At 42.4% G+C, this 21,554-nt stretch overlaps 1 protein-coding gene across 3 annotated transcripts in view; it reads left to right on the top strand.

Annotated features, from left to right (window-relative positions):
- Positions 1-21,554, top strand: part of macrod2 (mono-ADP ribosylhydrolase 2) — a 613,005-nt gene that overhangs the window by 46,598 nt on the left and 544,853 nt on the right. The gene's annotated exons all lie outside the window — the stretch shown is intronic.

Here is a 21,554-nt window from a genome sequence, read left to right as displayed (position 1 = left end):
TGTCTGTTTGGCTTCATCTTGACGCTGAATTCCCGTCTCTACAAATTGTCCATTGTTGTATGCCTTGGAATGGTGTGTGCAGCAGATGGTACAAATCTCCTCTTTAGCCATGGGACTTAAGGATCTTACTTTTGCAGGTATGACCTCAGTTTTAGTGTCCTGTTTTGTTGGAAGAGACACTGACGGCCTTGTCCAGAGCGTTCCAACTTTTTTTTTTTTTTTTTTTTTGTCCTAATTTAGTTATTCTTAACTCTAGGGGTTTTGGCCATATGTTTGACAGAGAGTCTCTCTTTACCCGAGTAAGAGGAGTAAAAGATACACACGCACACAACAAGAGACAAATGACAAAGGCAGTTAAAATAGGATGAGTGAGTATTGTTCTCCTTGTGCAATTACCAGGCCACCTCCAGTCTTTAGGACAAGGAGTTGTTCACTGGCTGATTTTCCCTCAGCAGATCAGCGAGAAAGAGAGCTGATCAGTGAGTGGGTGTTTAGGAATCAGGCCTCAAGAGTTGTTTGTGTAGGCATGGTTGAGCCTTTTTTTGTTTTTTTTAAACACACTGCTCTCATTGAAAGACCTGGAGGCTTAGGAAAGGGCTTCGTCTGCATGGACTAGTGCATTCGCTCCCCCCTCCTTCCTTCTTTTCACCAGTCACTCCTTTTCTTATGGCCAAGCCTTTGTCAGTCACGCCGTGGATCAGCTGCGAAAACAGCTGCGGCCTGGAGGAACGAGAGCGATTTGGTGAGAGAGAGAGGCATTTTTGGAATTGAGCAGACGAGAATAAGGAGCTTCATAGGCTGTGAACATAGTAGCCTAATTTACGATCAATATCCATGATCGCTCATGTGACACCCCCCCCCCCCCCCCCCTCCAGTCAAAGGGTGAGGACAATGGCTTACCTTTTAAGACTGTTTCAAAGGGATGGCCTTTTATCTTTCGTTAAAGGCGCACCACAGGCGTCAGGGTTTGAGAAGCGTCTCAGCATGCCCTTAGTCTCGGGTTGTTATTTCTTGCGAGCGAACGGCTGATGGAGAATCCTGTCGTGCAAGTAATTTTAACTAACCGGTACTGGTGAATAATGACACGAAGCCCGCATGACCTACTGAGTAATCTTCTATGAAAAAGAGCATCAAATCCTCACACCGGTGACGCTTCTCAACGTTCGGCGAAGAGAACGGTTGGAAATTCTGTGCCTAACTGGTGAAATAAACGCTTTATGAATTTCAAACAGTATTCTGTTGTCTGTCTACAGTATTAGGCGAAGGTTTTAAAAAAAAAAAAAGAAAAAAAAAAAAAAAAAAAAAAGACTAGGTGGAGAAAATCTGCATACATTTGCATACATTTTTTTTAAATAAACGTTAATTTGCATCAATTTTTCAAGTGTGTGTGCAGCGTTTGTGTACGTGTTTCTTCTCCCCTCGTTTTTTTTCTTCTTCTCTTTTATATCTGTGAACAAAATGCTCTTGCAACCATGCTAAATTCGGTTGCGTCTGCATAAGTGCTTTTGATGTGCTCCCAAAAAGAAGCAAACGCTGTGTTTTTATGGTTTGTTTTGCTTCCTGGGCTCGTAGCTCTGCCGAACGAAAGCCCCCTTTTCCTGCACCCACTCACTTTCTCCTCAACTGTACCACACACTTGTTATTGCAGAATGTCAGTCAATATTAGTGTTGGTCTAATTAAGGTCTAATTGGGGACCTGGTTCCAAATGATCTAGCGCAGCCCCCCCCCCCCCCCCCCCCACCCGTGTCCCAACCGATTTCATATTCATTTAGGCTCATGGAGATACCTCTGGCTTGCTACTAGCAACCGAAATAAACCCACTATGAATTGAGTGTGTGAACCAAGACATATGTTTATCAAACTGTCAGATTTTATTCCAATTCCTCTGATCTGAGCACATTTTTAACGAATCGCCTCGCATTGTAGGGCATATTGTTCGTATCGTCGGAGCGGCGTGACGTTCAAGTGATCTTCAGATAACGTGGTAGAAATTCAAGTCGATTTAAATGCTATTAAAAAAATGATAGTCCTCGATGCAGTACGTGTAGCAGATGCTTGCATGTGTTTGGACAGCAGCATCTGCAAATGAATAAATATGAAGGTAAATATTGATGTACCGTACCGCTCATAGAACTTTTGAGCGAAACTCGGTAAGGACGAGGTTTCAGTAAACGCAATTTCCCCTTTTATGGCTCTTACGAGGGTGGGAGATGCTGTCGTGCAGCATGTGTGCGAGTAAACAATATCGTCTTGCATGCAGCGCTAAAGGTCCGGAGTGAACGATTCGGTGAAATATCTTCCGTGTGCCATTTAAACCCAAGCGCTCTCGGTCTCTTCTTCCGTAGTTTCTAAATTAAAAAGGGAGGGTGGGAGCAGTAGGGATCTTCTCTCACCGGGCCCTGCAAATGAAGGCTCCCATTTATCCTGCTTTTCTCAGCGAAGCGTATCCTCAGGGCCACTGATAAGCGTTCCATCCCTCTCGAAAACGCCATGGCACATCTAAGCCTGATTGGGTAATGGTCTGAGACAGAGCATATTGACCCGCCTGACTGATGCATCTCTACTGTTTCTCATTACCGGGTCAGCTTCCTTTTAAAAGATCTTTTGTATCAGCTATGACTGGCTCAATTGGAGAGCCATGCAGGTAATAGCTCATTTGACTGGAAACGATTAAGCCTTCGGATTGATTACGCCCCGTAATGTTGACAGGACGCGAGGTTCTCAAACCTCAGGGCGCAAGAAAGCAACATAAATCGTAAATCCTTCCCGGGACGATCCACACCAAGTCGCTCTCATGCCACGACTACTAAAAGCAGAGAAGTCCACTTTAAACTAAACAGTCGTGTTATACAATCCATCTCTGTGGCGAAGTTGGGCCTGTCCAGACATAACATGGAAACGTCAAGGAGAACGTACTGTTTTATATTGCCGGCTTGTAGCCGGTCACCTAAAGTGACATCTGAGTATTTTCTGAATGTCTTGTGATGGTATTGAATGTTCTAAGAGATTGTAGTCTTTCAAACCGGAGTATCGGACTTTTTCCAAAGCACTTTTGGCATTAAATGTAAAAAGCGGAAGGAACGTCCCCTCGATCATTAAGCCGAGATTCAATAGCTATTTAAAAAAGAAGATAAAGTTACTGACTTGTCATTTCAACAAGGAACTTTGTAACAAATGATCTCTAATCATTGGTGCGCCCTTTCACAAGAAGACCCGAAGCTATTTCTACGGTTTCAAAAGACTCTCTGCCCCGTTTAGAAAATTATTGCCATTATTCAGCCTGGACTGGAAAAGACTTGTAATTTTAGGGAACTTTTTTTTTTTTTTTTTCTGAAATTTTTTTTATAATTTTTTTTTTAAATCATATTTTCTTTCTTTCCCCAGGAAAGTACGACCTTGGGTAATAAGAGGAGATGAGGATAGTGGAGGTGTTAATGAATGAAATTGCTCTTCTTCTTTTTTTTTTTTTTTTTTTTCTTTCTTTTTTCCCCCCTCATCAGAGGCTGTTAAAAGTAATTGTAGGGAGCTTCTGTATATGGAAGAAGATTACCACCACCCTGAACGCCTCTGCAATCTGATCCTATTATTTGTGGAGGCTCTAATCAGCCTCAGTCAGTGTATAAGACGGGGAGCGCTGTCTTTCTCCTCATTCTGTGTAGATTCATTTCCATCCAAGCCTGCATCTCTAGATCACGTCTTGATATGAACAAGTGTTGTCCAAAACATCTCATGAGTGGATGACGGTGTAGCGCCACCATCTTGACAGGAAAACTATAAAACTGAGTTCAGCCCAAAACTGGAAAGGACAGACTTCCTGGTACAAGGACCAGAAACTCATCCTTATAGTCAGAGATGAAAGTTATGTTATAAACTGTCCTCTTTATTATTTTTATTATTTTTATTATTATTATTATAATTGTGTTAGCTTTTATTCAATTTGGAGCTCCACTTAAGCCCATTTTAAACCAGACCGCAGCAGTGTCGCAGACATCCAACACAATGTCATATTAATCAAAGTGGCCTTTACACCGGACACTGGCAGCACAGAGGGGCTGTTTTAAAATAAATAATAAGCATGTTTTATGCATGTTTACAGAAATTTCACCTAGGAAACCTCTGTCACATGGGCCATGACTAATATGACAAGTGTGGGACTTCTGATTGTTTGGGACATGTATGTGATCTCATGGATATGAGAACATAAAGGATAGAAGTTGAGATGTGGTGTGTGTGTGTGTGTGTGTGTGCCTTGTATCTAGCACGCAGGTTTGGAGTTCTCAGCCAATGAGGCTAATTGTACAACATGACCTAATAGTTTTTGCAGCCAATGCGAGACTATTGATTTAAAATCTGCAGAAGAGGTTATATGGGGCTGTAAGATTAGGGAATATTATTGGAGACTGCTCGTCACTTCAGCAGGATGGGGAAATAGCATTTGTAAAGGGTTTAAGATGCAGGTCCGGGTCCAGTCCAGAACGGCAAGGAATGCTTGGGTGGAATTCATTTCACTGGAGTATCAGTTTACATATGGACTTGTACAACGAGGAAATGAAAAGTACGTGAACGTATATCGTGATCGCACCGCAATATAGCAGAGCCGGACAGATCTGTTTAAAATAAAGATGACGCTGGTATGCGGGAACCCTGAGACGTCAGAGTCCCATCACTCCAGTGTCCCCACCTGAGAGGAACCCCCAGCATTATAGTACCAGCATGTTTACTTATGACTAACTGTGCGTTTGACTAGCTTTTCAACTCGTACCTTACAGCTGCAATTTTGTCTGTATCCTGAAATCTGATACGGACCTTATCACCCCCCCAAACCCCCCAACAGAAAAAACAGTCCACCGCCATTTGAGCCTTAGCACCTGTCTAACTTCCGATTAGATTAGACAATGTGGCACAATTCTTGCTGTTGAATGGGATGTTTCCGATCGTAGTTCCGACTGCGTTCAGTACTTTGCACGTTTCTGGTTTCTCTCTAACATGACAAGCCAGGTTTTTTTTTTCTTTCTTTCTTTATTATATTCAAGAGAGAGCTAAAGAGAGGCTGGTAAGGAAATGATGAATTTTGCTTGTAGCTGCTAAAACGTAAGTGATAACAGGAACTGACTTACCTTGCGGACATTCCCCGACATTAAATGGTTAAAAAGCGTGCCCTGTCGTGCGTTAATAACTTGTAATCAATAGAAGAAGAATAAAACACTTCATGATGTTCGGTTCTTTCAGAAGAATCCACGTGCTAGCACTGCACGCCACTACAAAGCAAGTTATTTAGTAACGCCATGGCGGCGTTCGCGTTTTTATTCCGTACATTATTTAGTATAGGGGCGGAGGTACAGGATGGTGCTGTAGTAAAGTGATCTGCACTCGATGAGGGTTTTTCTTCCGTGCCGTTTGGAATACTTCCAATTTAGCTTGACGCCATTTGCATCATAGCTTTCAGACTGAACACTTTTAGAGCGTTGTCCGTGTTCAGGATTCTTCTCGCTCCACCTGTTGCGTGCGTAGTCGTTACTCCAGCACACCGAGCGTACACTGCTATTTATTTTCCAGTAAGTGATTGTAATATCTTAGGGAGGTGGTTTTGAAAGCGAAGGAATGGTTCACTAAAGACCATGCGCTTTCATAAAGGAGCTGAAATTCCAATTTTGCAGTTTGCCTTTATGATGTAGTACGCGAGAATCGGTGTCCTCGGTTTTCTCCGGAGGCGCTTACTAAGCACAAGTGCAGCAGCTGAGACAAATGGACCTGGTGTAATTCTAAGTGATCGATCAGCGACCGGCTCTGTTTTGAAAGAGTGGGCAGTAATTGCATTTGACTCTATGGGAGGCTTAAGAGAGGCTTAGAACCAAGGTTAGGCAGAACAATGAAAGGACAAACCTCTTCCACTTTCTTCTGCCAGTTCGGCCTTGAATAATCATTTCGAATCGGGGACCGTCTATATCCGTTTCTCTTCTGTGTCGGGCTTAGACGGCGACATCCGAGACGGGGTTGCTGCGCAAGGGTCTGAGATATCAGCCGAACTGATTAGATTCCGTCATAAAGCATAGTAACGTTATACGAGTTTGTAGGTACCACTGGACGTCGGTAATGGATTTTCTCTCCGCTAGAACAGAAGAGCAACATTTCAGGCCGTTTAGTTGAATTTGTTGCATTTGATGCCTCACACCGGCCCATTTTTTTTATTCCACTTCACATCATAATTCTGTTGATTTTACAAGGAGAAATGCCTAAGTTGCTTAACTCTGACAGAAGTTTTAATCTGTGCTAGAAAAGAAGGTAGTTTTTCAGGTAGGTTGCCATGGAAATCATTTTCTTTATGTGAGAGGTGTCTGGTTGCATGCTGGGGAAGCTCTGTCAGTAATTAAGTTATTTTTCCACGGAGTGAGAATTTGGAGTGCCTGAGAGAAATCAATAGTGATATTGTGGGTTATATGTCTGCTATATAATACTCCATGGTACTGGAAGTGCTTAATTTGACTTTACCCCCTCTTTTCTTTCTTTTTTTTTTTTTGTGTACACATGTGGTCTGGCTTCAGGATATATATATATATGACATTTATCAGTAAAAATGAACAAGAGCCTTTTCACACCATTCGGTTTGATAAGTGTGTAACCAGTGAGACATGTTCCACTTGCGTATTACTCTCGCTGCGTTCGAAACATCGGCTACGTGTAAGCATAAGACTCGAGTTACACCTCGTGTTGATTTAAGAATGTCGCCTAAATGGTGGTTTATGGATAGAGGTGTACAAAAAGTACCTGCGTACATACCCGAGCGCTTTTGTAACACCTGATCCAAGAATGTGATGGCTTGGCATGAATCACACATCTTCAGGCCGAAGGTCTTCCAGCTTTTGTGTTGGATCTCTTTGCTTTGCAGGATAGGGCATGCCGGTTATGATGAAACAGCTTTTACACGCTACACTAAGCATGGAAGTAAAGATTACTTTCAAAGACGCTGTATCGAGTAGCTATATGAGGGAGCACTGTATCTATTGATGGAACGGAATACAAATGCGTGCGTCCCTTTTTGTGGTTAGGTCATAGAGATGGGGGTTGATGGGGGTCGATCGCTGCCACCTGTTCTGAAATGCATCAAATGATTCTTAAGTGCCTCCGTGTCAGGAAAGTTAACAGTGATGAATCAGTTTTTTTTGTTTTTTTTCTTTTCTCCCCAGTTTGGTCTCCGGCCAGTTTCCACCCACCGTCCAGCTCCCTTCTTTTTACACGACAGCTAAAGGCTAATACGTGCTTCCTCGGAGACATGTGAAGCCAGCCATCTTTTTGAAGCGGTGCATCTCATGAGGAAACGGCTTTCGGCCCTCTTCGGCATACGCGAGCTCATAGATGCTCATGATTGGCTCATTTCGCCGTGATAGACCGGGAAGAGAGAGCCCCTCCCATCTAGAAAGCATGGCCGATTTTGCTCCCTTGGGACCTAGCAACGGATGACTCTAGCACCGTTGGGATTTGAACTTGCGAACTCGTTTGTTTTCTTTTTTAAACAAGCTTTCTTGATATTTCTTTAAAAATAGTGGAAGTGTTGCATACGAGTTTGGCAAGTACGTTCAAGTTGTTGTGCTATTGCAACTGATATGCAAATTATTTAAGGATGACAGAATAGTTTGTATTGTTATGGCATATTTTCCCAGATTCAACTAAGACCGCGTACATATGCGGTAGAAGAAAAACTTGTCTACACCCCTGTCCGCTGTCGACAGCGTTCTATATCAGCCACTCGCCAATTTCCCCACACCTACCAATCACACTGTGCACGAGGGAAGCCGGCGAACTGCCCTTTGATGACAGCAAGTGGGCAACAGCTCATTCGGTCACCACATGCGGTGGAAAAGGGGCGGGGAGAGTGCTTTGGCACTGAGGATCTTGTCCGAGTTATCCGATATCTGTCAAGGCGCGACGGGCATAAAACACAACAAATAACAAGGCTGAAAAACAGAAGCAGGTGATGAGATAAAGTCTAAGGCACCAATCCAAAGATCATGAGAGACAAAGCAAATATTCAGCAGTAAGCGAAAGGAACAGAAGGACTTTGAAAGCTTCATTTATCTCTGAATTTGCAGGCAGCCTACAAACTTAACATGATTGTCCATTCATTGCCAGTGAAGATTAATCAATCTGGACTCCAGCGCGTGGGATGTAGCTTTGACAGGCAGGCTGATTTTGGAAAATAGGATCTTGGCCTTGTTGTTTTGATTCCTTCAGCCAAGTAACGTTTCCATTCCATATATTTGCTTTTCTCTGAAGAGTGGTATTTTTTTTTTTTTTTTCCCTCTTTCCCCCCTCTGTGGACATTTTCAGGTCAGAGGAATTTGGAGAGGTGGGCAGGATTTTTGTAATGTAGTAGGTGTGAAGGGTTGCCGTGTATGGCGCTAATGAATGCACGTTCCAGTGCAGTATCGGTGCGGACTGGAACAACTCCATGTTAATGTGTGTGTGTTTCTGCCAGGCTTGCTGTAAAGAGAAGGCCCTTTCTTGCCATGGTCCAGGTCTGTTTTAGTCCAAGCTGAGCTCTTGCCAATGCCTCAAGGTGGTGCAATAATGAATCAAATGTAAGGAAATGAAAGGATCCAATCCTGAATACGGTCCGTTTTAGCTTGCAGGTCCTCAGCAAAACTCGTTGCCCAAGGGGAAGGTTCAGCTGTCTGCTGTAAACGATAGTCAGTCGCTTTCCTTCCATGCCTTTGTTTCTGTCTCAGTGGTGACTTCCCCCTTTCCTTCTTAGTACTCGGTGAGTGGATTAAGGTCTGGACAACCCGACAGCCTGATCTTAACAGCTATTAAATGGCCTTTCACAGATGAAGGTCTTTCTGGATGAGCGTCCATCTCCAAAGTTGGAGGGTGAGAAAAGCTGTTCTGTCGCACGTGTTCATTAAGTAAGGGTAAGGGGGGGGAGAGCAGGAGCTGCAGAGGATGTGAGCGGAGAGTAATAGATGATTTTGTGTTTTTAGTCCTGCTTTTTCTTTCTCTCCCTGTCTCTCTCAATGACAATCCAGTACCTTTCCACAATTCAACCTCAAGTCCCTCCTGAGTAGATCTGAGCAGTAATCATGGCTTCATCATGCGTCCTGATGTGGGCTCGGCTGAATGGTTACGGTTTTTTTTTTTTCTTCCCCCGATCGCTATATTGAAGGCAGATTTAATTAGACGGGTACGAGACTAGTACAGGTACATATGTATAGAAGAACTAACGGCTTTGTATCAACTGTATTGTCATATTCTGCAATACCAGTGCCGGTTATAGAGCCAGTCTGGTATTTAACTTTTATTTATTTATTTATTTTTAAGCCCTCGTGTTTCTTTTGTGGCATTTTCATGCCCATGACCGATTGATCACCAGGTCAATACTAAGCACTAGTTCTTTTATTCAATGTTATCAGTTTATTCATGGCTCTCAAGGTCTTGCAGCTCCATTTAAAAAGCGAAAGTCAGGAAAACTGCTCGGAAATTGCCAGTGACTTCGTTCATTCATGAATTGGACATTTTGTTCATCTTTCTGAAATGCAGTGTGTATATAATATATTTAAACCTTCCACTCGTATTCATAACTCGGCTAGTATTCCTGTGATATTTTATACCTAAATATCTACATATCATAATATTCTTCTTTTGTTACATTTATCTCTAGCCTTTTTTTTTTTTTATATATATAAAGTATACCGCTCGTATGCATGTTATTTAATGTTTGGAAATGATATGTACTCATTTGTCTTCTTTTGTCAAAATATAGTTGTAGCTACACAAAAGGAAGCACACGGTCCAAGATAAAAGTTCAAGATGTTGGCAGTATTTGCAAATTAAGGCTGAAATGTATATAGTTTAAACGGTTCGTTTTTAGGCTACGTCCACATTTAATTCGGATAAATTAGAATTTCCACTCCGTGGTTTGGCTTTCCGTCCGATTTTTTTTTTTTTTGTCCAGCGGAAACGGAGCTTTTCGAAAACGCTCTCCCAAGTGGATAAACGTGAAAACGCCGTTTTTGCATCGCAGTGTGGACCGACGGAGATATTCAGAAATGCTGACGTGTTTTTAGTCGTGTGACGCGGTCAGCGTCGGACTGCGGTTGTTGTGCCTGCTATCCAGTTCGATAGCGTTGCTACCGATTTAATGTCACCTTGTTTTGTTTCTGTTTACGCATTCACACATGCGTGGTATAGTGATGTAGGCTCTTTCAGATGTTTCAGTGTGGACGAGCAATTTTTGGAAAACGTAGACGGACCACGTTTTAAAATAATTTTTAAAAAAAAACGCAGTTTTCAGTTCTGTCCGGATTAATGTAGACGTAGCCTTTAGTTGATTTTAGTGTTCTTGAGAGTCTGGCGTGAGTATAAAATAAATAAATAAATAAATAAACACGTGTTTTTCGCAGGAGTGGTATTTTTAAGTAGATTTCACGTATGATCGATATTAACGTGAATTATTCCTAAATTCAGCCAGACGACATGCCATGTTGGGTCTTACCATAATATTTTGCGTGGTCCAGACAACATTCGTATGTTTACACCCACTCACACTTATCCATACACCAGACTGGCCTGCATTCAACGTGCCTGAATGCGTCTCCTCTAAGTCCTCCTGCACTGAGTGGATTCTGTGGCGGTGCTCTAATCAATTATTAGACCCTTCCCCTCACCATGCCACTGTGCCCAGCACTCCAGAGAGGCCTCGGTGTGTGCACTCAGGGGATTGGCACTGAATCCACTTCTCCAGGCCAACTATTAAACGTGCCTGTGTGTCCGTCTCTCTCTCTCTCACTCCCTCTCTCTCTCCTCTGCTAAAACCTCAATTTCTCTCTATGCTGCCTCCGCTGCTTTATTAACAGTATGCGCCCAGTGGCCTCGTCCCTGTAACCAGATTTACATACAAGGCTCTTTATGAAATCCACTCAAGCACAGTGGATAACTTCATGGGTCTCGCCTACTCCTGCCTCTGATTTACTCCCATACCCCCCTCCCCCTCCCATTTTTCAGGCCACCGTTTTTCCCATGCAGCTTGGGCTTACCGCAGGAGCAGTTTGTGTCTGTAGTATACGCCTACGATTGGTTAAAGGGAATCCTGTATTTTTTAAATACTTTTTTTTTTTTTTGTCTGTGTGTTCTTCCGAGGAAGGAAGGAGATTAGTTAGATTAGGCAACATGTAAAGGCAGGATGCAGTCTGCTGTAGGGAAGGAGTGTGTGTGCAGGTGACAGATTTGAGACCAGATGAGATGTGAGCAGCTTAACTTAAAAATAAACTCTGTCTTTATAATTACAGCCCTTTTAAAAATATATATATAATAATAAAATAAGTCCTCCATGCTGAACAAAGGACTGTCAGTAAACAACACTGACACACAGCTTCCTGAATAAACAGGTGGGGACGGAGGATTAAACCATCTGTGGAGGAGATGACAACCTTTACAGAAAAGCACTATACATATAACCCAGAATTACGCCTCACTGTCCAGCCATATATACTTTTTTATATATTTATATATATGTGTGTGTGTGTGTGTGTGTGGGTGTGTGTGTGTGTGTGTGTGTGTGTGTGTGTGTGTGTGTGTGTGGCTGCAGTCAGTAAGTGCGTACCTATTAAGTGCACTTATGTCTGTGTACAAGTATATAGACCATTTAAGATTCGCAGCCAGTCGCTAGCTAATATGATGTAAAAATAAAGAGCTTTTATTTTTTTTCCACTAAAGTGCCAGAAATGATGAAAATTGTGTTTTGCTTTCATAAAAATGTCCTGCGCCTTGTTTAAGGTTATTATAAAGACTAACAGCAGATTTGTATCCAATTTAAAAAAAAAAAAAGACCTGCTATGAGGTGAAGGAAAGCAGCTTTCATACGAGTTGTTGTGGTTGTTTATCGGAGCAATTCAATTTAAATTAGTTAAGCACTCGAAATTTAATTTGAATTGGCTGCTAGCCAAAGCTAATATGAGGTTAAGAGAAGGTTTATTTGCCGTTCCCAAACTCCCCAACCAACCTCCCCCCCCCAATAAAAGTTGAACTGCAAATGGAGTTGAACAGAACAGCTCAAGATCTGTCTTTAATTCTTGGTTGAATGTACTTCTTTAGCTTTAATTACCGTTAATTAGCGGCTAATGCTAACCGTATGTACCCGAAGTTCGCTTGTAATATTAACAGGGATACCGTGGAAAGGAGGTTTATTATCTCCTGTCCTAAAATGACTGTAAATTGTGTTAACAGGGCAATTATTTCAGCGATCTTTCTTTCATTCTTTCCTACAAATGTAAAACTATAAAGCTTACTAGCACGTTGGTACCCAAATTAGCATCCAGTTTCACTGATGGGTGAAAAAGCGATTCGTTGTTTTAGCAGCGTTCACAAAATAATGTGAATAACTGTTTAGTTTGGGATCGGTGGGGGGCATTTTAAAATTCTTTAGCGTTTCGTGTGTAGTTAGAATAGTAGTTGGGTTAAAGTGTGAAAAATTTCCATTGCACCACGAGACGTTTAGTGTGCGTCATAATTGGTAGTGTGCAAAGTTAAAGTAGATCGAAACTTAATAAGCAGTAAGTAACGTGATTTTGGCTTTAACAGGAAATGCTTCATCCTGGACTGAGATGCAGGGAAGCAGTTGGCGGCCATCGTTCTCATAAAGTTCTGCCTGTAGAGTCGTAAGCCTACTTCACCTGTAAATAAATCAAGTCGTGTATGTTTAACCGAAACGGTGACTCGGATAATCCGCCTCATTCATCTTTCGCTGGATATTTCATTCGGTATTTATGTAGCAGCCTTGGAAAACACGTCTTCCTGCGAATAAGAGCCCATACCAGCTCGTCTACAAATAACTCTCTCTTCATTTACGATCCCTCTAAATCCAGAGATTCTTCTAAACCTTCTCACGTGAAGAAATCACCGTCCTCACCAAATTCCTCGTGCTGAGTTTTACGTTTTAAGATGCTAGGATATTTACTAGCGAGCGTGAGGTTGGCCGTCTAGAGCGTTATCGGCAAGCGTGCTCGTTTTAAAAAGAAAGAAAGGGTGTGCGCATATCATCAGCGCTCGGTGCTCGCTGAACCGAACCGCTCTTACGTCCGATAGTTAGTTTGTTCGCGTGCCGGCTTCGCCGCACAGTCGTTTTCAGCTTCCGCGCTCACGGATGCTTCTCTACTTCCACGCTATCATTGAAGATAGCGTTCGATTGACATAAGACGTACGGTAAGCGTGGTCTGTCCGAATCCTCGATTGTGATCGGCTGGAAGTTGTGCGTTTTTTAAAACCGCTAGTTCCAGTCAGTTTAATCACCGTTCTAAACGAACGCTCCGCCTATGAACAGCTGTAACCATAGTAACCTGCAGTAGTTAAACTCACAGCTGCGTCGTTAGCAGAGACGCCGCGGCACAGATGCCGGGAAATCTTATCGTGCTATTTTATCTCTGGGTACGATTTAGAGCGGTCGGAGTTCTAGATCGGACGACCCGGATATGAAATGACTAACGAAAATGAACCGTTGTATTCGAATTTTTACTCTGCAGGCGTCAATGACTGCTTTAACTTGGCAATTCTGTCGCTTGTGTTGTAGGAAGATGCTGTATTTCCTCTCGTAGTCTGCTTTGCGTTTAATTTAACTGCCATCGTGTGCAGATCAGCGTAATTTTATTCAATTTTACTTATTCGTTCGTTCATCAGCAGGACAGTCGGCTTATGTCGTACAGTATCGTGCGGTATCGGCGTTTTTAGGTTCTGATATGAGTATGCATGGATTGCTACTAATATCGTCTTATCCTTACCTATTAATAAAAGCACCCTGTGTGTGTGAGCTCCTTGCCATTCCGTGGCCCTTTAAATCTTTAAGAATCTCCTGATGCTCTGCCATGACAAGCATGTGGTGTGGAAGCGAATTCAGTGCCAGTCTAATGCACTGCTGGCAGCCTGAATAATATACTATGTGTAATGCTGTCTGTCTGGACTTACGTGCGAGTGTGTGACAGCAGTAACGTGTCAGCGGTTGCTTAGCCAGCCCCGGAGAATCCGCAGCCCAGGATTTGTGGGAACTCGTTTTCTGGCGCTAGCTGTCCACGGCTCTCGCAGATGGGCTTCGGCGATTGTCACTCGCATGTAAAGACGGGGGTTGTTGAAGGCACACGGCTTCAGTTCAGTTGTTAGTTCGCTCCAGTAGTGTATACTTCGCCGGCCTCATGGGTGGTGCTTGTGTTTTCACAGCTGCCTCTGCAGGCTAGAGCTGGAGACAAGGCCTTCAAAGCCCCTGGTGATCCTAATAAGGAGGTTTTGTAACCTTGATTACCAGTGCAAGCACACACACACACACACACACACACACACACACACACACACACACACACACACAAGAAGTTTGGTCTAGCTTTGTAGGACCGCCAAACAAGCCCCTCATCTGTCCTTCCACCAGATAATCAGGCGCTTTCCCATGCGCGTGAGCTACTCCTCCAGCGCTTTGCTGAAAAAGTATTCAACAAAAGGAGTGAGGACGGAGATGCACACGAGCGCAGATAACGGGCAAACGGGGCGCTTTGTCAGGGAAACAATACGCTTATCAGCATCCATCTCACCTTTTTGGGATTTGAAAAACGCCATGATTGGTGGATATAAAGAAGTTTTTTGTTGTTTTTTTTTTCTCTCCATAAACTGAAGCTTGTTTGCAGAGTGTATTGAAATTCAGCCTCACTTCCTCCCTCCACCTCCCCTTTAGGTATTCCCGAGATTTCAATGAATTTCAAACAGGCTACTGGCAGATAATCATTTTAATTTGCTTGTTTTTAATCCTCTTCCATGCGTGGATTGGATGGGACTTTGGTTATAGCTCATAGTGAAAGTGTAAGGAAAGAAATATCAACACCAAAAAAAAAAAAGAAAAGTGACCCGAGGTGGTGTTACTCCAAATTTATTTACTTAAAATGTGGCATGTGAAGACGGCGATACATTTTGTCCAAAACGTGTCTTAAGGAATCAGCAGCGAGTACTTAACTAATTCTCTTTCTATCATTTTGGTCGAGTTATTTCAGCCGCAGGAGAGAGGGGGAGAGAAGTAGCGATGAGCTATGAAAGGATTAAAGTTTAGTCCGTTTGATTGTCTGTGCCTTGTGGGCCTGGTGGGCCGAGCCGGTCCCGATTCAGGGTGTCGTGGAGCTTGAACGGGGAGCAGAGAATGACACAGAGTGGGGCCTGGCCCCTAATCCACCGATATTGAGCCGGATTCCTGGGACGCGACCGCTTTCCGCTCCTTTGCTTCTCGAGATGTGACGGGACACTAGTAGAACAGAGGTGTTTTCGGGGGTTGGGAGGATTCCCTGTGTCCTTTTGTAGAGGGAAGTTTTCACAGTTTAAGGGCTCAGTGGTCGGGGATTGGGTGCCCAGTGGAGTGAGTCAGGAGGTGGAGGAATGGAGGGAAGAGGGGGAAGGAAAATACTCTGAGGATTAGCAACCCGGAGGATAATCACAGGATCAGCTCATATAGAATATTTTCTTTTCTCTGTGGCGATCACTGAAAGTCGAAAGAGAGACTGAGATACAGGGGAAGCGCGGTTACATTTCTGCTATCTCATACAGCTCGTATATTTTGTCCGGGATCTATTACAAAAGAATTCTTCTTTCATTTAAATTTTTTTTTTCTTTCTGTACAGTTTGATTTCTTGGGTTGATTTTCATCTCCTTAAATCCACACACTCTGACTCTGTTAGGAATAAGCCCGGGCGACGTGATGATTTAATATCGACAGCATGATAAATTCTCACAATACACTTTTCTGACATATCCTGGATAATATATGGTGTTTTTTTTTGTGTGTGTATTTTTAAAAAAATAATAAATCAGATGACTTGATGTTAAAATGTAAAATGTTGTACTTAAAAAAAAAAAAATCTTTCAAATATAAACGAAAAAGAAATGAATGCGACTAGGGCTGGGCGATATGACAGAAATGTATCAAGATAAGTTATTTAAGGAACTAATAAGGATATTTCTACGATACACGACGCGTAGCACGAGATATAATATAATTTAGCTACCAAACTGTCGTAAAATAAGCCAGAAAAATCCCTGTTAAACTGAGTTTTTCTTTAATGCCTTGATACACAGAGAAGATTAACTTAAATAAATATATATATATATATATATATATATATATATATATATATATATATATATATATATATATATATATATATAAAATGTCAGCTCAATGGCATCCATTCAGTACCAGTTAATTTGTAATTTATTAAAAATGTTTTTTTATTTTTTTAAAAATGCATCACCATACCAACGATAACGCAGAAAAGTGTATCGTGTAATCATTTATCACGATATCGATATTATATCTATATCACCCAGCCCTAAATGCAACACTGTATCGTGTGTCATAGAAAAGCCCTCGAGAATCACCGTATAGTAATTTTATCATATCGTTTCCAGTTAACAGTTTATTTTTTCCCTTAAAGTCACCCCATATTTAATTTGAGCGACAAAGCCAGGAGCCATCATAATCCATTTATTGTGAGCAGATGTTTGATACAAAGGCAGCTGAAACGCTACTCCCTAATTCACTGAAATGAATCTCTTAAACTAGCTCTTGCAGTATGATCTGCGATATAGCATAATAGGCTTTTGCTTATGTGCACGGATTACGCCGTGTTTACTTAAAACATTTAGGTACGTGAGTGATAATCAAAGAAAAGCCTTCAGTTTCTGTGGCATTGTATTCTTGGTGTGTGTGCGTGTGTGCGCTTGTGTTTGTTCGCCTCATTAGACGATGACGAACGTGTGTTAAATGGCAAGCGTACTCCTTTTTAAAGAGCAGACGTCTCTATATAGAAGCGTATATCCTGTGTGAATTGTTCTTACTTTTCCTGAACATCACGCCTTCCCTTCTCATAGCGCCAAGATGTTGGCGTAAGGAGATCCCAAATTGAATGAGCGACACATGCTATTCTCATTAAGCGGCACGCCTGGATGCCTATTATGTCAACCAAACAAAGCTACATGCAAGGAAGTATCTGCTTTTTTTTGGGGGGGGGTTCTTTTCTTTTTTTTTTTTCCCTCCCTTTCGTGTGGACAATACAGGGAACAGGAGGAAAATCGCGACGCTCTGCATGTGCCAACATTAAAGGCGAGTGTTCATGAGAATAGGATATGCAGTTGGTTGGAAATTCCAAACTGTTGTATGGAAGCGAAGCTTTTTCGCAGAGCTTTTCAGGTCCTACACGTACAGCTAGGATTTAGTCCTAAACTGGAGGCGTTGTGAAGCATTGTCCTTCGAAACGTGTCCCTAGTGGTGGTCAGTAATCCGATTGGAACGAGACACGGGAAGGGCAAAGGAGTCTTTTCGCTAATTTATGGATACATTTCCATATTGTATAACATATTGTCCAACATTTAAAAAACAAAAAAACAAAAAAAAAAAACTTATATTCACATTTAGGCCAAATTGCCGGTCTCATTTTGCCCCCCCCCCCCCCGCACCCCCCCTCGCTGTTCGTTCACTAAGAGCCTTTGCATACATGTCCTTGTGCTGTTACTAAGAGATGCTGGCTCCGACCCCAAACACGCGCAATAAGCCGCTTCAAAGAAGAGAGCAAATGCTGTGTATTGGCCCACGACAGCGCCTGAGCGGAGCAGACAATGAGCAAGCGAGAAGGACATGGATGTAGTGAGCATTGTGGAAAAGCTCATTTCCTCCACCATATCCCAGGCTTAAACGTCGAGAATCCGACTAGACGACAGTTACAAATTTGAAAGGCTAAGCACTCGTGCTATCATAACAGGAGGATAAGACGAGGATCGGACAGGAATCGGGAGTCTGCTGGTCAGACGCTAATGTTTGCATTCAGGAGGATGAGGCCTTCAGAGGCAGAGGCATCTGCGTGCTCTTTTATCTTAAACATGTTTCAAATTCTCATTTCATCTCTAATATCTTGGTTCATAATTTCCCAGCCAATACGAACGGTACATGTCTTAATAAAGAGACGATGATTATTTCTGGAATAATTACAAGAAATAACATTGCTATGGAAGATTTATTTATTTATTTATTTGTAAGGAGCACAACGTGATGTTTATTATTTTCCAATTCCAGCATGTCCCGAGTGTTTTATTCCTCTTGTACCACATATTTATTATTTCATTTTTGATGCTCTCGGGTTTAAACCGAGTGCGTGAGAAATTACTGGCTAAAAGAACGGTCCAGTGACATGCTTGTAGCACACGGCACACAAACCAGTCTGGCTGCAGAATTGCAAAACAGCAGCCCTTGCTAATGCTCTTACACAAGTCTTTATAAGCTTACTTTTTTGCACACCACTACTTTAATGAATCATTTTCCGCATCGATACTTGGCTCATATTCAAGCAGTCGCTTGCTGCTTTTCTGGCAGAGAACCTGTGTTGGTTTTAACGTATGTACTGCAGTTTCATTTGCACACTGCCAAGTGAAAATCTAAGTAAGTGTAGGTATGTATGGAAGCGTATGTATGTGTCGCTTGTCATATTCTGCTAATATAATTGCATCATTTGGAAACTAACCAGAGATGCCCGAGTGACTGAATGGCATCGAAGTATATCCAAGCATATGAAAATGTGTTGCACTGTTGCGTAATAAAGACCGTGGATATTGAATGCTGGAAATATCGCTCCACGTTTAAATCATCAGTGTTTAATGCGGTTTATGGGAGGAGGAGGATGATGATGACTTTAAAGCACGCATGGACACATCTCTAGCTCGGGCAACTGGGATAAGCAGGTTATCAGTTTTTACTCATTCGACAACTAGAGAAAGAAAACACTCGACTTTTTTTTGGAGATCTTTTGTTTGAGATGTTTGTTTCCAATCGAACACTCTCCGATTGGTTCGTGTATTTCTTGCTGGCTCAGATATCTCTGGCGTGTAACGGCGTGCTGTAACGTATTCCGAATCCAGCCGCCCGCTGCCCTAACGCAAAGCGAGGACGTGGTCTGGCTGTTGGATTTTAGTAGGCATGTTGGTCGGTTTTAACGGATGCGGATGTGGAGTTAGGAAGGAATGAGCAAAGTACAGTACGGTGCGGCACAAAAACTGTCGGATGTCTGGAATGCTAGCGTAACATGCAGGCGCTTCGCGTTTAATGAAGATGCTAGACGGAACATCGTAGACTAAATGTTAGCCAGAGACGGTCTTCCTTGTTTCGTTGAACAATCAGACATGATATACATCATCACATCTATCATGAGAGGATAAAGACGATGGCTATATGGAGATCCGGTCTTCAACTCTCCTGCTCCCAGTGTAGTCTCAGATTCCTGGTCAAGGCTGACAGGAGTGGATCCTGATTGGGTCTTCTGCTGTTGTAGCTTCAAACTTCAGCTTGTTGTACATTTCTGAGATACTTCTCTGTCCACCACGGATGTAAAAAGTGTTTTGAGTTACCGTAGCCTGTATGTCAGCTCTAACCAATCTGACCATTCTCCTTTTGACATCTCTCGTCAACAAAAATCACTGGATGTTGTGTTTTGTTTGTTTGTTTGTTTGTTTGTGTGTTTGTTTGTTTGTTTTTTCCACCTCACACCATTCTGTGATCACCAACCCTCTTCCTTGAGATCTACCTTCCTGCAGGTTTCATCTCCAACCACCCAAACCCGTTTCAGCTCTAACACACCTGTTATAGTTCTTCAGGTCAAGAACTTCTTAAGGCAATGATTAGACGCTCAGGTGGGCACGATTACGGTTAGAGCTAAAGTCTTCAGGAAGGTAGATCTCCAGGAACAGAGTTGGTGACCACTGCCCTTTTCACTCTTCTGTGTGAAAATCCTAGGAGATTATCAGTTGCTGAAGTACTCACACCAGCTCATCTGGTTTGGCTCGAACACAGATGCCACAAAGTCAGAGTAAAAAATGATTGATTTATTTTTTTACTCATGAGTTACGCATAGAATGACTGCAGTACTGTATGTTGCAGATGAATGGTATGGGAAGTATACTATGATGGAACGTATACCCAGGAACGTGTGTCGCACGGGACGAGAAACTAATGAAATCAGCAGCATGGGATTTTTATTATTTAATGGAAAAGAAGCCGTGTTTGTCTTGCGGGCAGTCTAAGCGTAGGAAAGGCGGTATAGATGGCTTAGCGGAGAGTCTCTGCAGTCACAAGGGCATTTTGTCATAATGCCTAGCGCTGCAATTGTGCCTTTACTGCAATATTACTACAGTATAATTCAACACACACTTTTATTAGATGTCACAATCACGGAGAGGAATAGGGCTGCTTTTAAGGGACATCTAAAAAAAAAAAAATAAATAAATAAATGTTGTGTGAGTGGGTGACCGAGGTATTTTTTTTTTTTTTTTTTTTCTTTTTCTTTTTTTTTTCTCTCCTCGGGTCAAGTATGAGGTGTATATAAAGAATTTCTGCTGCAGTAATATGAGGAAGAGGAAAAATGCAGCACAAAAATATAAATCTACAATACACGAACAGAGATATGTGTAATTATCTATCTATCTATCTATCTATCTATCTATCTATCTATCTATCTATCTGTTTATTTATTTATTTCTATTCCCCAGCCCCTCCCCAACACAAACGCACACAGTACTGAGATCCAGTGACAAGCAGCAGTGATGGCCAGACCCTTTTCCCATCATGTATCCATCGAGGAAGCGTAGCGTCCCAGATCCCCCGCATCCCCCTCCTTTCGTACGCATTAATGGGATTGCGAAGTCCGTCTGAGCATTCCGATAATGGAACAATGCGGCCGCCATCTCCGACGATCCCTCATCTCTCTGCCACGGCGATTGATCACCGGTCCAATTGCTAACTGGAGTAAATTGAATTTAGAGCCCTAACATTGTTCGTTAACCACAGTGCCGATGAGATGGCCATACAGATTAATGATAATGGGGGGTCCGGGATGGCTTACACAGGCAGCCGGTGAGATTTGATTAGCCTCAGACTAGCATGGAGATGGACACCAGCCCTCCCAGACTGTTAGAGGAAGCACTAAATGAAAGGCCCGTATGGACATCTAATCGGGAAATGTTTGTCTGGGTGCTCGGTGCTCGTCTTACTGTAGATGTCTGGCATGTCGTGAAAGCGAACGCAGACGAATGCAAGCACAGTATGAACACGCTATTAGCCCCATTAGCCCGACTAAACGAACATGCAGGACAGGCATCGGTGCATGCGGTAAATATAATGATCATTATGGATCTTCACTGAAACGCACACCCTGCATTTAATAATAGAAGCCATTTCTGTATGCACATATTAAGGATGTAACCTAATACAAATGCATTATTCAGAATCAACGGATAATGTATTCTAAATGGATATGAATACAGATACGAATAGAAGGTGCGCTATAAAAAAGAAAATGTATGCATCTTTTTTTTTTTTTTTTTTTTAGAAAAGGCTTGCCAGGAAGGTTCACAGGGCGTCTGGTTGAGACTCGAGGAGTGAATCGGAACTGGGATCCCACAGGATGCAACGAAAAAGTTTTTACAGTGCTGTCAGATATGAAGCTTTCCGGACAAAGAAAGACCGCATTCATTCACATGAGCTGAGGTTCAGGAATTGCCA

The sequence above is a fragment of the Ictalurus punctatus genome, chromosome 3 (assembly GCF_001660625.3).
Source record: "Ictalurus punctatus breed USDA103 chromosome 3, Coco_2.0, whole genome shotgun sequence".
In the NCBI taxonomy this organism is placed as follows: domain Eukaryota; kingdom Metazoa; phylum Chordata; class Actinopteri; order Siluriformes; family Ictaluridae; genus Ictalurus; species Ictalurus punctatus.
Note: the sequence above shows the minus strand (reverse complement) of the source record. Positions and strands in the feature narration are given on the sequence as shown.